At 39.8% G+C, this 15,950-nt stretch overlaps 1 protein-coding gene across 5 annotated transcripts in view; it reads left to right on the top strand.

Moving 5' to 3' along the window:
• The window catches only part of bcar1 (BCAR1 scaffold protein, Cas family member), a 106,626-nt gene that overhangs the window by 1,606 nt on the left and 89,070 nt on the right, over window positions 1-15,950 (top strand). The window lies entirely within an intron of this gene.

Below are 15,950 nucleotides of genomic sequence, written 5' to 3'. Positions count from 1 at the left end.
TACGTTATTATCTCTTAAAACATTGCAGCCCTTTTTCAAAACACCTATAGAAATGGATTTGACTTTTCCATATTGACTTTTCTTGTCACAGTTAAGATTTATTTGTGAAATATGCATTGTGTTAACCTGTGGTACAAGAATTGATAAATAAATATTAATAATAATGTGCTTATTCACAATAAAAAATGGTTGACCCAGAGGCAAGATCTGTTTTCCGTGGACCTGTTTCTTCTATCGAGTCTCAACCTGTGAGGACTTTGTTCCGCCTCCTGCTTTTGGCATCTCATTTCGACATTATGCTACAAGATTTAATGTTTGCCCTCACGGCTGAAGTTAAGTGGAAGAAGTCAGTGGATTACTAATAAAGAGCTGTGGAGGATGCGCAGCCCTGCAAAACATCATTGCTGATCCCTGTGGGAGGAATGGGGTTAATTTGCATGTCTTGGCAGCTTACCTATATATTTCCCCACTGCTGTTTTTAGGAGAACTGGCATCTTGGGGATGTTATGAATAAATAATAAAATCACTTCCGGTTTTTGCATCCCAGTGATGAAGTCTCTTGCTCAGTTTAACTCTTTAAGATAGCGCTCAGTGGCAGTTAGAAAGAATTGTGTTTGTTCAGATTCAGCATCGCATGAGTACTGATGTCCCATGCCATTTTCAACAAACAGAAGCCAGATTGCTGTTTTTGCCCCGGGGTGATGGAGCTTGATCACAGCAGCTGTTCTACCACAAAGACGAGAGTATGCTTTGCTAGTCTTGTGGCTCATTTTCCACGCAAGCAGTGTGATTGCGTTTACCTGAGACCAACAAATGTCACGGAGAAGTGAAAAACAAACGAGTGTAATGGCTTAAAGCACATTAATGTAGTGTTTGCAGCCTATTTCATCAGGAAGATGGAAACCTGAATTGGTTTATTTATTAAAGCTGGTTATCAATATGGACTTTCCGTTATTCTCGCTAGGTGCTCAAACTATGCAGTCCATTTTCTATATTTTTAACATAATATTCATCACTACCAAAATCCTGATCTGTGTATAGTTGAGTAAACCTTAAATTGCATTTCTTGTTTAAAACTGTTATTGTAACGTTATGCAAAATGAATATAAAATTATAAATTAAGGCTCAACAGGCTTTTTAAATCAGACAGCAAACACAGGTAAAGCATGACTTAATATTTTTATTATTAACTGTCTTATCTATCATTCAGAAAGCCTAATGAATTGAAATAATTATTATGAATTATTATGAATTAGTATTATTATTACTATTATAGTTTTATTTATATTTTGAATTTGCTTTTATTTTTATATTTTAAGTTTTTATGTGCTTTTTTTCATTTTTATATAGCTTTTTTTTTACAGTTTCAGTAACCTTATTTCTTCACCTCAAATAATTTATTTCAGTTAGTTGCCAAGTTTAAGTTTTTCATCTTATATTTATATTTTAGGTTACACTTTGTTTTGAGGTGACGTCGTTACATTGTACTTACTCAAATAAGTACTGAGCAATATTAATTAACTACATGTACTTACAATAGAGTTATGGTTAGGGTTTGTTTTAGGGTTAGTTACTTGTAAATGCACAATTTCCTGTTATTACTATAGTAAGTACATGTAGTAACTTAAAATAAAGTGTTACCATATTTTATTTCAGTTACCGAAAATGATTTTTTAGTTAAAATTGTGAAGACACTGTGCCACTGACCCTTTCCCAACATGTGTCCAGGCACATCTCCATACATATGAATTCTGCAAGCGTGTATAGATGCATACATACATCCTTACATGTATACATAAATTCATAAGTTCGAGTTCTACACATGCTCAGCTTCATACATATTGATGGGTATTAATGTTTGGCTGTTAACGTCATTTGCCTCGGCTTTAGATCTTTATCCCATCCCCTGGACGGCTCCCGGAGTGCGCACACTACGACTGCAATCCCGTGCTTATACCCCCCTGCTGTCCCTCAGAGTTCTGCCGCGAGAGGTTAAATGCGACGCCAGCAGGGAACGAGCATGCTAGATCACCCTCAGACGCCTGACATTTGGTGCTTGTCATAGATGATACTCCACATACATATTAATAATGTTGGCTTAGGTGAGCTGTCGCATTTCAATCACCCAATAAAGACCTTTTGCTATTTGTATGCGTTGCCCTGGCAACTAAAGGCCACCAGCCTTCCACATACGAGTTTCATTGGCAGCGTAACTCATAGTAAAAAGCGTATAATGCTACACATACCATGCAAGGACAAGCACGACTCCAAAGGCGAATTGCGACAAGCGCTTGTGAATACATCTATGAATTCCTCTCTGAAATCACACTGTTCATGCTTGTCTTTGCATAGTAAGTGTCTCATCTCATAGACATTCTAGCCTACACGCAGTCACACATCAGCGGCCCCTGTTTTGCCACTCCCGGCAGGCATCTTTATCCATTTTTAGTGATTAAGGACATACATTTTTTCTCAAGTACACACACACTCTTACTGTATACCGGACGCATCTTAATCCAGAAGCAAGCTGTCACGATCATTATTTTATTGATGTTAGCGCAAGAGGAAAAATATGAATGCTAGAAGCAGCTGCAGGTGAACACATGATGAATATGAATGTAAATATTAACGTTTATGTCACCTCAGCGAGGTGCTCACATTCCGCTCACGTTCTTCAGCTGATCTTTATCAATTATCTATCTATCTATCTATCTATCTATCTATCTATCTATCTATCTATCTATCTATCTATCTATCTATCTATCTATCTATCTATCTATCTATCTATCTATCTATCTATCTATCTGTCTATCTGTCTGAAAGTGTATTACAGAGTAAAGAGAGTCTCTTTCTGATTAGTGCAGGATACTAATGCAGCGTGTGGAATTTGTGGTTCAGTGATAATGTGCAAGTCTGCAGACTGGCTAACAAACAAATCTCTCCAAAAATATACTCGCTTCATCTCTTTCTCTTAGTCCTTCATCTTTTGTCACTTTAAAGGTTTATATGGCTTCTTTTTGTATTTCATTTTAGTTTCCTTTCTTTTAACCGTGTGTGCGTGTGTATGCTTGCTTGCTTGCTTTTGTGTTGCAGAGCTCTTTTGCTGTTATATTTACTGCAGCGGGGGACATACTCAGTGTGAAATCCAAGTAGGCCCCTTATGATTTCAAAAGCCGGTGTCGTTTTACTCACCCTGGCGTTGACTGTCCCGCAGACGACCGCTCTCAGCTGGTTGGGAGGACACATGCCGGTCCTCACGGGACCTAAAAGAGTCACAGTAAACGTGTCTCCTCTAAACAAGTCACAAATTCCCCCTCTTGACCCCACGGTGTTTAAAGTGTAACATCTTGTTTTCTGTGCATAATATGGACAGAACCCTCTCGAGAGTTCTGTTTATGCTGCTGTTTAAGTCGTGTGCATGTGTGTCTGCGTGGCTTGACTGTGCTGAGTTGCTAATGAAACACAGGGCTTTTTCACCATATGATGATTTGAACTCGGTGTAACCCGCTCTTTTGTTCCACTGCCCTGTAAATCTCTTCTGTCAGCATTAGAAGGGGGAGGAGGGGAGAATGTGTGTGTGTGTGTATTTGTGTCTGTCGATGGAGATTATGTTGGGTGTGTATGTATAAAATTTGCATGTTTTGTGTTGAGTGTTTGTAGACAAAGAGAGAGATGGTGTTGTGTGTATTTGTTTTGCAGCTTGATGGACGCTGGATCCTGATGTGGATCCTCATTATAGTGCAGCTGTGAAAGTGAAAGGGGGATAGAAAGAACGAACGAGCGTAGTTGTGTGCATGCGTCTGTGTTTTTGCCACTGCCTGTGCCAAATCGTTCCGTCGCAACCATCGTAAATCTGCTGGCTGATGTGCGAGGTGGTCATATTAATGGAGCATCATCAATCACACCGGGCTGTCTGAGATTAGTCTGTATGTGCTTGATGGGATGGGGGAGGGAACTCTAGCTACAAGTGAAACTGACAGAAACATCTGCTTAGACTAGTCCAGTCGAGCTAAATCCAGTCCAGTTTATCTAAGCTAAATCCAACTCAGTCCAGTTTAGCTAAACCCAGTCAATTCAACTTAGTTGAAGTCCAGGTTAGTATGCCCATCTTGTTTGGTCCCAGTTTAGGTAAGAAAAGTCCAGTTGTTCTCAGCTAAGTACAGCCCAGTCCAGTTTAGCTAAACCCAGTTAGCTTCAGTTTAGCATGCAGAGTTCAGTCCAGATTAGCTAAGGGCAGTCCACTTGTACACAGTAGGCACATCCTAGCCCAGTCCAGTTTACCTATAACCAGTTCAGTTGTACTCACCTAAAGCCAGCCCAGTTAAGTCCAGTTTTAGCTATGACCACTCCATTTGCAGATTGACCAGCCGCATTGAAATGCAGCGTGTAGTTCGGCAGTGATGAATGATTATGTGAAAGGATCAGGTGGAGAGCAGGAGCCAGGGAAAGGGGGAAGGAAGAGAGACACAGATGAGACCAAAACAGGAGGAGTCAAGTGTAACAGCCTCTAGAGAGCCAGAACATTTTATGAAAGTTGTAAGTAGAAAATCAAAATAGCTACAAAGAGAAGCAGGGTGCAATAAAGGACACACAGAGATGAAGAAGACACGAGGTAGGAAAAACACCACAAGAGGCCTGGGAAAAGATAATGGTAAATGCAGAGGGAGATAAATTAAAATTTTGAGGTAGAACAGGAAGAATATAGAAGATGCTTTATGTTGATTACAGGCAGAAGACCATCCATTTGTATCTTCTCAGACCACCATCCCATCGATGTTTGACAATCTTGAATAAACCTATTTCCCAACTGTGTGTTTCTCTGTTGAATAGAATTTGGCAGTTGTTATTTGACCAGTCCAATGATATTTTTTAGTGTTATTTATATACCATAACAGTATATTCATTATTAATAGTTTTTGTTTTAGTAAACAATAACAACACTGGTTCTGTCCTGAACCTCTCCACAGGGCATGAGTATGACATCATCAGCATCCGCCTGAGTTTTAATGAACCTCCCTATCTGGATCCTCATTAAGGACGTGTGAGTGTAGAGCACCACAATCACATACTCTCGCCCAAGTGTTTGTGTATGTGAAATATCATATTGTAGATGCACATGGGAACTCTCAATGCTAATGAGCTTGCGAATGAGTGTGTGGCGTTGACGTGCGAGTGTTTTCCTCTAATTTGATGTGCCTAAGCCACACTGCAGCAGCATGAAGAGGCTGTAATCTTTAGTTGAAGTCCTGCTAATCCATGTGAAGGTTACTGCCGCATTGTATGTTGCATTCCCTATATTAGAGCAACAGTGCAGAGGATGTATGCTTTGGAATGCAGCAACTCAATTTCATAATTGATGGAACAGGCAGTTTAATCAACTTAACAAGGTATTAACTACATTCCAGGTTTCTATATTCGACCTCTGGGATAATTCGGGGTCATTTAGTGGCATGCAACGTATAGTGTATGCTAACACTCTTGAAGCTATTATAATCAGGGTCCCTTGGATAAACAGCTAGCGTAATGCATAATTAATGTAATTTATTTCACTCTGGCGCTGGAATAGATTAGGCGTGCCCTCTTTGATTTGGCTTGACCTCCACCATCACCTTTGCATGGTCTTCCTTGAGGAAGCGTCTCATTGGAAGTCGTCGCGGATGTGTTCTTGCTCCTGTTGACCTTTTCGATGATGGGAACTTGTGAGGTGTGATTGGGGATTTAGGGAGCTGGAGCACGAGACCGAAAGGTCTTGTGAAAGGAGGTGATGGGAGAGAGCGAGACAAAACGAGAGACAGTTTTGACTCTATTTCACAAAGCTGCTATATAATGTGACCTTTCTGCAGACCGTTGTCCCTCTCTTTCATCAATGCAGTGCGGCGGATTTAAGTTGCATCAGCAGAAGCAGCATGGTGCTAACCTAATGTTGCATCTCCCATTTTTCCGCTAGATGGTCGACCTTTAAGCTGCTTGTTGCCTTTTTAATGCCGATGACAGTGATCCATGGTTGCAGAAGGATAACAAAGGGAAGTTGCACGTTATTACTGCAGCTTTACGGTAAAAAAAGTAATTTGTGGGCAACAAAGAAGCCTGATGCGAAAGAAAATTGATTTTGAAGATTGGCTTTCGATTTCTCGTAGGAATTTGCAGATCTTGGTTTCGTAGCGTGGCTGGTGACAGCTGGGATCTTGCTTTTGTGCCACTGTTTGGAGATTATCATTGGCTCTTTAATCACAGTCTTATTATAGCTCACATACTGTGCCAAACACATAACATTTGTAATATTAATTCACTTCCTCTTTGACTTGAAAGACAATGAATGTTTCCACCTTTATGATCAACAATCTGGCAACTATGGAAACCCATTTCTGCCTCAGAGTAAAGAAATAGTATCTGCAACCTTATACAATTTCACCTTCATTGCATCTTTATATCTCTCAGTTGTCAGCAGAGCTGCACATTTAATCGTTAAAAGATCGCAATCTCGATTCAAACACCTACGCAATCTCGATTCAAACACCTACGCAATCTAATTCCTTAATTACAGTAATTGGGCTGTCTATTAAACTTTTGACAAGTATGATTACAGCAAACATTCAAATCTGCGTTGGCGCTGCAGCTGACCCAAAGAGAGCAGTTGTCATGCAAGTCTTTTCAACCAAACAGACACAGTATCATTATTCTGTTGTTACGATTCAAATTATCACAAAAGTACTGGGATAAAAGTTTATAGTTCATATATAAAGGTTAAAGTCTATGGTAGTGATCACCTTTTGAAAATAACTTGACACTTCAAATAATGATTTTATCAGTTACATCGTTTAACCAGTAGGTGGCGACAAGTAACTGCTAAAGAACTTTAGCAGTTTAGTTGTCTATTCAGAATCGTAGGAGTATCTGAATTTTGAACAAAATTTTGCAATTCTCAATTGATGCAGAATCGTGCAGCTCTAATTTGTCAGAATAGATCTAGCAATGACTTTATATCTCCAGATGTGACTTTATTTTGTAGTGTGACTTCATTCCTTGTAGTTGCTGTTTGTATCTCAGATTAGGGCTTAATTCTCGAAATTGTGACCATTTATCATAGTTGTGAGATATCTCTTTATTTCTCAATTGTCAATTTATATCTTACAAAGTTATTTTGTTTAATTGCTACTTTATTTCTCAAAATGTGACTGTTTTTCAATGTCACTTAATATATCTCGTAGTTGCTATTTGCTTCTCATAATTTGCGACTTTAATTCCTGCAATTGTGACTATTTATCGTAGTTGCGTTTTTGTTTTCATTGTGACTTTGTATCTCAAAATGACTTCATTTCGTATTTTTATTTTTATCTTAGTTATCAGCTTTGTTTTTTACTCTAAGATGGAAAGCGGCTTCTATAGGTATCCATTTCTTGATTTTGTACATACAATCGGTTTGTATATGTGCTGATGTTTTGCTTCCTTTATGAGGTCCTTGTGTGTGTGTGTGTGTTTGTGTTAGTCTCAGGAGGGAGTAGCTATTACACAGTTTATGTGCTGTAGGAATGCTGTACTTCCTGTACTCAGAGTGCTGTATAAGAATCCCAGTATGATCTCCGGAACGCTTCCAGACAACAACTGCAAACTCATCAGTTAACATTAATGAAACACAGCCGGCTCTTATACATATACCTGCTGGACATTCATATTCTCACAGTCTAGTTCTTCTCTCAAATGTTCTTACAAACTTCTAATGCAGAATATCTAATGCATCTTTATTAGAGTTGCTCATGTGTGCTGATGTGAGACTGGTTTGGGTCCAAAAGGTAGACTTCAGTTCTAAGATACAGTAAGGGGCAGATTTACTAAACAGGGCAAATTAACGTGAGAGCGCAATTCCAAAACAGCGCTGTTTGGGATTGGAAAGTTCTGCGCGTGATCTACTGACGACATGCAAATTAAAGAACACAGACACAGTCAGATAATTTCCATAATGACCAACGCAATCTACCAGGGCGGTAAATAACAGGGCAAACACCAGTACATTGACGAGCGCAATCATGGCAGTCATGGCCTAATGGTAACAGAGTTGGACTGGTGACCCAATTTTTGCTGGTTCGATTCCAGTACCGGCAGGAATATGACTGAGGTGTCCTTGAGCAAGCCACCTAACCCCCAATCGCTCCCCGGGCGCCACTCAAGGCTGCCCGCTGCTCCGGGTGTGTGTATCCACGTTTGCAGTGTGTGTGTGTGTGTTCTACTACTACTACTCACTACTCTGCTCCTAATGTGTGTGCACTTACTTGGATGGGTTAAATGCAGAGGTCAAATTCCAAGTATGGGTTACCATACTCGGCCATCACGTGTCACTTTCACTTCCACTTTTCACGCAAACCTTAGTGAATCACCTTGCGTTATTCATTTAATACTCTCCTCCCATAAATTTTGCGCCTGAAAGGAAACTCCTACAAATGCACATGCAATAAGGTCAGCCGCAAAAATAACTCTGTCCACGCCTTTTAAGCGCTAATTTTTCTATGCTTGTCTTTAGTAAATCCTGACAGTAGTTTTTTAACATCAAAAGAGGGTTTACGCTGGCGCAATTTGTTAGTAAATCTGGCCCTAAGTATCTTAGAGGGAGGTGTTTGGTGTAGTGGACATTTTTCAAATTATGGTCTCTTAGGTCTGCAATTGTCTTGCACTGAGCCAATTGAATTAGTCTCTGAGGTGATAAGTTACATGTTCATGATCTGTTGAATACTTAGATGTGCGTCAGTACAGTTGGCCAGTAGATCTTGCTATCCACTGAAGCAGGAAAATTATGTGTTTCAGGTAGAGGCAGCGTTTATTTAGGTCTTTCATTTACGTAGCAGGTGGAGGCCCTTTGTTCTTCCCTGTGGCTCATGGATCATTGCTACACTTGGCAACAAATGAAGTTAACAAATGTGGCTGTGGCTGATTGCAGAACACACAAAAAAAGTGTTCCTCATGACAGGAAAGGTTTGCCATCTGGCCCCCCTGCCTGCATTTATCCTGGTGTCTGAATTTAGCTAGATGGCTGAGGGTCTCCTTGTGTTCCTGGAGGTCTGCTCTGGATCGGACCTGAAAGTCTGGAAAATATATGGTCTGTTGGTTACAATTCAAGCACAAAATCTTTTTGAACTTGGATTGGTCAGACTGATATGCATTAAGAAGACTGTTGATGGACAGATGAACCCATCTACAGCGTTCAGAGTCCGAGGAAAAGCTTATGTTCTTGTCCTGTGCCCCTTTGCCCTGTTGGCTGGGCAGGTAATCTGTTCTACTGCCATGTGAATTAGGTTTGAACTGGGAGGGCAAGCAATTTACTGCTCATTCACAGACCGTTCCCCAGCTTATGAGAAAAAAAGAGGGCGATGGGTTTGAGGAAGATGAAGAGGAAAAGAATGGATTACATAGAAACGGAGAGTAAAAGATAGAGGATGAGATGAGAAACATAGAAAGAGGATGAGATGAGAATCATTAATAGAGAACAGGAGAAATATGAAGCGAAACGGAGGGATTATGGAGAAGAAGAGTTGAGCAAAATGCGAGACAGTGGGATCTGTTTGTATGAGCGAGAAAGAGGTTCAAAGCTTTGTTAATATGATGATTGTACCAGGTGTAAGATGGGTGTTCCAATATTCCCAACGTTTTTCCAGTATTCCTTTTCATACTCTTTTGAGTGGATAAACAACCTTTGATAAATCAGTTGTTGTTTATTATTGTGCATCATTTCTTTGATATTTCCTCTGAAACATACTGCAAAACAGTATCTATTGCACTTTTATGAAATGTTAGCGTAATGTTGTGTGTAGGTTCTGGGCCTGAATTTTGTTGGAAAGCTATTTTGCAGACTTTTGGACAACCACACTGGAATGCAGGCTTCCTTTCCTCTCTTTCTCACTTTCGCTCTCTCCTCCAATTCTTTTATTTACCAGACTGTGTCCAGGAGCTCTGGGCCTGGAAACTCCCAGAAGCCAAAGTGAGTCTGGGCTAGACTGCTGTCATATCAACAGCCACTGTGCTGCTAATATACACAGGCACCTCGGCACTCGATCATTTCATCGTCCAGACGAGCCCCTAATGCCACAGGCTTCACCCCAGCGCTCAGGATAGCTGTTGTGTCATAGAACAGCTTCACGTGTCACATATCGCCTTCCCAAGGCACAGACCCAGTTTTGGTCTACTGTTTTTTTTTTTCTTCTTTTTAAAATTATTTTTAGTGTTTGATTGGTACAGAGCATCTTATTACTTACTTTGATAGTATCTTTCCAGAGATAACATGAATTGTGCTGCTGTCATAGTTGGAAAGAATAATGTGAGAGTCGCAGCATTAGTACTAACAGGCAACACATTGAAAGAGGATAATCTGGAAAATATTTACTCCAAGAAAGATGTTTACAGTAATTGGGCTGCGGGCATTTTTTGAAAGCCTTGTCAGAGTGTAGAAAAAAAGATCCCTATTTGGGACCTAATGGTCCCTATTTTCAACTTGAAATTCTTGACATGCTAAAAAATATATTGCAGCTTTCATACAGTTATTTATGAAAGCCGTTTTTCTTAGATGGCTGTGTATCTGTACCTCCTGGCTTATTCTCCTGTACTACCATATAGCTTCAAAACACAAGATTATTCCACTTCAGCATTTGGTTTCAGTGATGCTGGATAAGGACACAGACTATTCTAATATTATTTGTACCTATATGATAGAACTGCAGAAAATATTGCTCTGAAATTGGTACAGCAGCCCACTACACACAGCAGCCCACTACACACGTGATACCCCGTAGAGCAGTGTTTTTTCCACGCGGTGGGATGTCTTAAAGGCTCATCCTCGGGAAGAAAAGAGGCATTGAGTGAAAATTAAATGAGCGTTCCTCATTCTTTCAAAAGCGTATATCCTCCCTCTGCCTCTTTTTATGATGGATTTAACTTGTGGCTTCACACTAAATATAATTAGCCAACAAATTAACCATTAATTACCTTCACCTTGACTCACTAATGAGTTAGATTTCATTAAATACACCAGAGCCAGGGTTTTCATATACATAAACTTCAGTCTTTAGTCACATGATCCAGAGTCACATAGTCACATGAAATGAAATAATTATAATATTCTGGTTTGGTACTCAGTTATGGTTCTTCTTCTTCTTATTATTATGAATGTTGAAAAACATTTTTGCGGAAATCATGTTATATCTTTTTCAGGATTTTCAAGACAATTCAAAAGAAAAGCATTATTGAAAAGATTTGAAATATGTAGTATTATAACTGTATCACCTGTCATTTTTGATTAATTTAATGTGCCCTTTCTAAATAAAGGTGTGTTTATACCAAACTTTTGAATGGTAATAAGAAAGTTTTCTTGAATACCAAATCAGCATATTAGAATAATTTCTGAAGGATCGTGTGACACTGAAGACTGGATGATGCTGAAAATTCAGCTTTCCCACCACAGGAATTAATTACATTTTTAAATATATTACAATAGAAAACAGTTCCTTTAAATTGAAATAGTATTTCACAATATTGCTGTTTTTACTGCATTCTCTATCAAATAAATGCAGCTCACAATATTTGTATACACTTTACATGAAAACAATGTGTGTATCTGTATTATATAGGCTATGCTATATATTAAAGCTTAGTGGGACTAAATGTAAAGTCTCCATGAGATAGTACTATTTAAAGTGTACTTAATTTAGCTACTCTTTCACTAACTGTATCATTGATCTTGTCAGTAGGACAGTTCTCGATCAGAGGTTTTGTGCAGCTGACCAGTCTTTTTCTCCTCTGTTTATCAAGCAGTCCCTCTCACCAGCTGAATACGGCCTTTGAACTGTGTTTGCTGACTGACCGGTGTGTGTTCTAATGTCTGTTTGATGGCAGATTGATGGTGTGTGTTAGGATGTGCTTTACGTCTGACTGATGTGTTTTTCAGTAAAGGTGCTATGGCTGTCACACATACACACCCACGTACATCCGTTTGCCGTTGACACACTGATGGATCTGGTGGTGGCACCATCTGGGAAGTGGTCTCCTCCGTGTTTCCTTTTCCAGCTCGCTGAGCTGGCCATTTTACACTCTGTCATGTGTGTGTATGTGATGAAATAAATGGGTTGTAAATATTTATTGGCGATGGATGCGGCGAGAGCTCTAAAACGCTGTCTGTGTGCTACAAAACTGTCATCACTCTTGATAGTCTCTCGATTGTACGGAGATCCCAAGTGGATCTTTAAAAAAAAGCATTGCGATTGAACTAGAAAGAATCTTGGGAATCGGCTATACATAATAGCCTTTATTTTACTATAAAATATATATTAATATAAAATAATAAAATAATATTTTATATTATTTTGTATACATTAAAATGGTTGTATTATGTTATACTGTAAATATATACAAATTCAGAGACACGATATCAGTGCAGTTGAAATAGCTATATTGTGATATATTCAATTACCGTGATATAAAATGATGCGATTTATGATTTAGATCATACCCCCCACCCTTGTGTGCATACAGTATGTGTCTTGCTCAGATCTTCTGTTTCTCTGACCATACAACCTTCACATGATATCATTATTGATCAAATTTTCTCATTTATCCACTTCAATCATGAGCTGAGCTTCACTTTGGATCTGAGCATTGTGGTTGGCTCACAGAACTTCCTCACATCTTATGGCTCCCTATCAGGATTTTATCTCCTGTTCTCAAGGAGGGAATCAGACAGACCTTAGACGCTCTTGCAGAACGATTATCTAGGACGGAGCCCACAGGGAAATCTTCCTCCGCTGGATTACTGCTCAGAGGTCATTCGTTGCTCATCTGTGGACAAAGCAGATAACAGCAGTGAAGAACAAACACAAACACTGGGAAGATGGCCTACCCTGAGATATAATGATACTGAATAGATTTGGGGAAATGACACTCGGCATATCACTTGAATCTACTGTGAATATACTTGTTAAGATAACAATTTGATTGAGTCTTTGGTTGTGTTCACAATTGGCATGTTTGGTTGTATTAAAACGAGCCCTGGTGCGGTTCATTTGAATTAGTGTGAACGCTGCCATCCGAACCCTGTTGCACACTGAACAAGCTGACCGAGACCGCTGAAAAGATGGGTCTCGGTCCGCTTCCAAACTAAGTCTGGTGCTGTTCGAATAAAATGTGAACGCAACATGGATGTTGCGTTCACATTTTGTTGTGTACCTCTACCTCAGCAGATCTTCGTTTGTGTGTGTGTGACGGAGGGATTCCTGCCGCTGTTTTGACTCCTTTACACATTTGATAAACTCTTCATGAATTCTCAGCTGATCAAAATCCCATCATATGTAAGCTATGCACATACAACGAGCGCATTTAGCCCAGCACACAGCATTGTTTTAGATGTTTGGTAAGTTCAATTGCGAAATATACGTCATAAAAGCCGACCAATCAGGTTGTGCACATATCCATATGCCTTTAGGTTTGGAGTTAAAAAAGCCAATGTGAACACTAAGTGGACCAGGACTAAATTTTTTTGGTTTTTTTTTTTGGGGTCTGGACCAAATTGACCAAGCGAACCAGACTACAAGTGTGAACACACCCTTAATGACCCCAAACTGTTGAACATATACACTCACCTAAAGGATTATTAGGAACACCATACTAATAATGTGTTTTACCCCCTTTCGCCTTCAGAACTGCCTTAATTCTACGTGGCATTGATTCAACAAGGTGCTGAAAGCATTCTTTAGAAATGTTGGCCCATATTGATAGGATAGCATCTTGCAGTTGATGGAGATTTGTGGGATGCACATCCAGGGCTCGAAGCTCCCGTTCCACCACATCCCAAAGATGCTCTATTGGTTTGAGATATGGTGACTGTGGGGGCCATTTTAGTACAGTGAACTCATTGTCATGTTCAAGAAACCAATTTGAAATGATTCGAGCTTTGTGACATGGTGCATTATCCTGCTGGAAGTAGCCATCAGATTTTGGGTACATGGTGGCCATAAAGGGATGGACATGGTCAGAAACAATGCCTCAGGTAGGCCGTGGCATTTAAACAATGTCCAATTGGCACTAAGGGGCCTAAAGTGTGCCAAGAAAACATCCCCCACACCATTACACCACCACCACCACCAGCCTGCACAGTGGTAACAAGACATGATGGCTCCATGTTCTCATTCTGTTTACACCAAATTCTGACTCTACCATCTGAATGTCTAAACAGAAATCGAGACTCATCAGACCAGGCAACATTTTCCCAGTCTTAAACTGTCCAATTTTGGTCAGCTCTTGCAAATTGTAGCCTCTTTTTCCTATTTGTAGCGGAGATGAGTGGTACCCGGTGGGGTCTTCTGTAGGGATGCTCCGATTGATCGGACGCCGATCATGATCGGCCGATATTGGCTAAAAATAGATTGATCGGTGAACCCCAAAAGCGCCGATCAAAAAAGCCGATCACGTGACGTAAATTACTCGCGCGACTTTTTCCCACCTGCATGCGTGGCGCACGGGCACACAACAGCAGAGTGGAGCTTGGCAGTGGCAACATGAGTTCTCCTTCACCGGAACGAATAGGGAGTCTCCCAACGGATTGAAGCGCGCGTCCGAGTGAAGACCGCACACCGCGCGTGCCACAACAGAACGCGGTATCTGCGCCACTGATCGCTGCAGCAACGAGCACTTTGATCACTTGATAAAAAAAAAACATTTCAGCGCTAGATTGCCTCTTATTTAACAAATCAACAAAATGAATGCTCTGAGTTAACTGGAGATGTTTTTATTTATTTGTATTGGTACATTCGTGCCGCGAGATGTTTCAAAAGTGGTGGTGCTATTTTTTTTTTTTATCTGACTTAGTTGGTTCCTCAACTACATCAGATTCAGATTCAGATTATTTTATTTAATTCCATGTCAGCATTCAAAGCTATTTTCATGGCAAAAATTAAATTATAAAAATACATATATCATATAAATACAATAAAACAAAACAAAACAAGAAGTAATTTTATACAATATATATTTTTAAATGAACATATGATAAAAAAATCCAAAACCTTTTCAGGCATAATCTCATTAAATATGTCCTTTAATGAAGTAACTTCATAAAAGAGCATTCTGCTCAACTACATCAGACGTTCATAATAATAACAGAAAAAAACTTGCCATAGTTTTGTGACCCCTGACCCCTCTTTGTTTGGAATAATTTAATGTTACTCTGCCTTATTTGGGAAAGCTGGCCTACAGTAGCCTTAAGACATCTCATTTTCTAAATACAATTAAATAAACACATTTCTGCGTGTTGTGGCTTCACAAATGCTTTGCTGCATACCTCGGTTGTAACGAGTGGTTATTTCAGTCAAAGTTGCTCTTCTATCAGCTTGAATCAGTCGGCTCATTCTCCTCTGACCTCTAGCATAGGCCTGTCGCAATAGTCAATAAATCAATTAATCGCACGATAAAAAAAAATGAGCTCGATAATTTTTCCGGCCGCGATAATTACCATTTGCATGCTTGTTTGTTTTCCTCGTCTCTGTCTCTCTCTCTCTCCTCTCTCCCTCTCTCTCGTCATAATATCAACGCATTGATTTTCGAATGTGTTTTTTTTTACTAAGCCTATTTAAAATCGTATTTGATTGCAGAGCGCCGTAGCGCATTCGCGCAGCACTACCTCTCGCTCGTCAATCTCTCTCTCGCGTGTGCGCTCTCTCCCTCATATGAGGCGCCGGCTGGGGCGTAAATCAAACTTCATTCACGCACACATATATGAAACACTTGCATACACATATACTAAGTAGTCAAACATACAGGTATACTGCTGAATGCTCAAACAAATACGTATGAAATGCACAACGACACATCTAAAGTCGCTCACGCACATACACGCAAACTCTACACACACGAGATGCGGGTACACTCAAACTCTTTACCCACATACACGCAAACTCTACACACACGAGATGCGCGCACAC

This window comes from Siphateles boraxobius, unplaced genomic scaffold (assembly GCF_051911475.1).
Source record: "Siphateles boraxobius isolate OS27281-9 unplaced genomic scaffold, OSU_SipBor_1 31, whole genome shotgun sequence".
In the NCBI taxonomy this organism is placed as follows: domain Eukaryota; kingdom Metazoa; phylum Chordata; class Actinopteri; order Cypriniformes; family Leuciscidae; genus Siphateles; species Siphateles boraxobius.
Note: the sequence above shows the minus strand (reverse complement) of the source record. Positions and strands in the feature narration are given on the sequence as shown.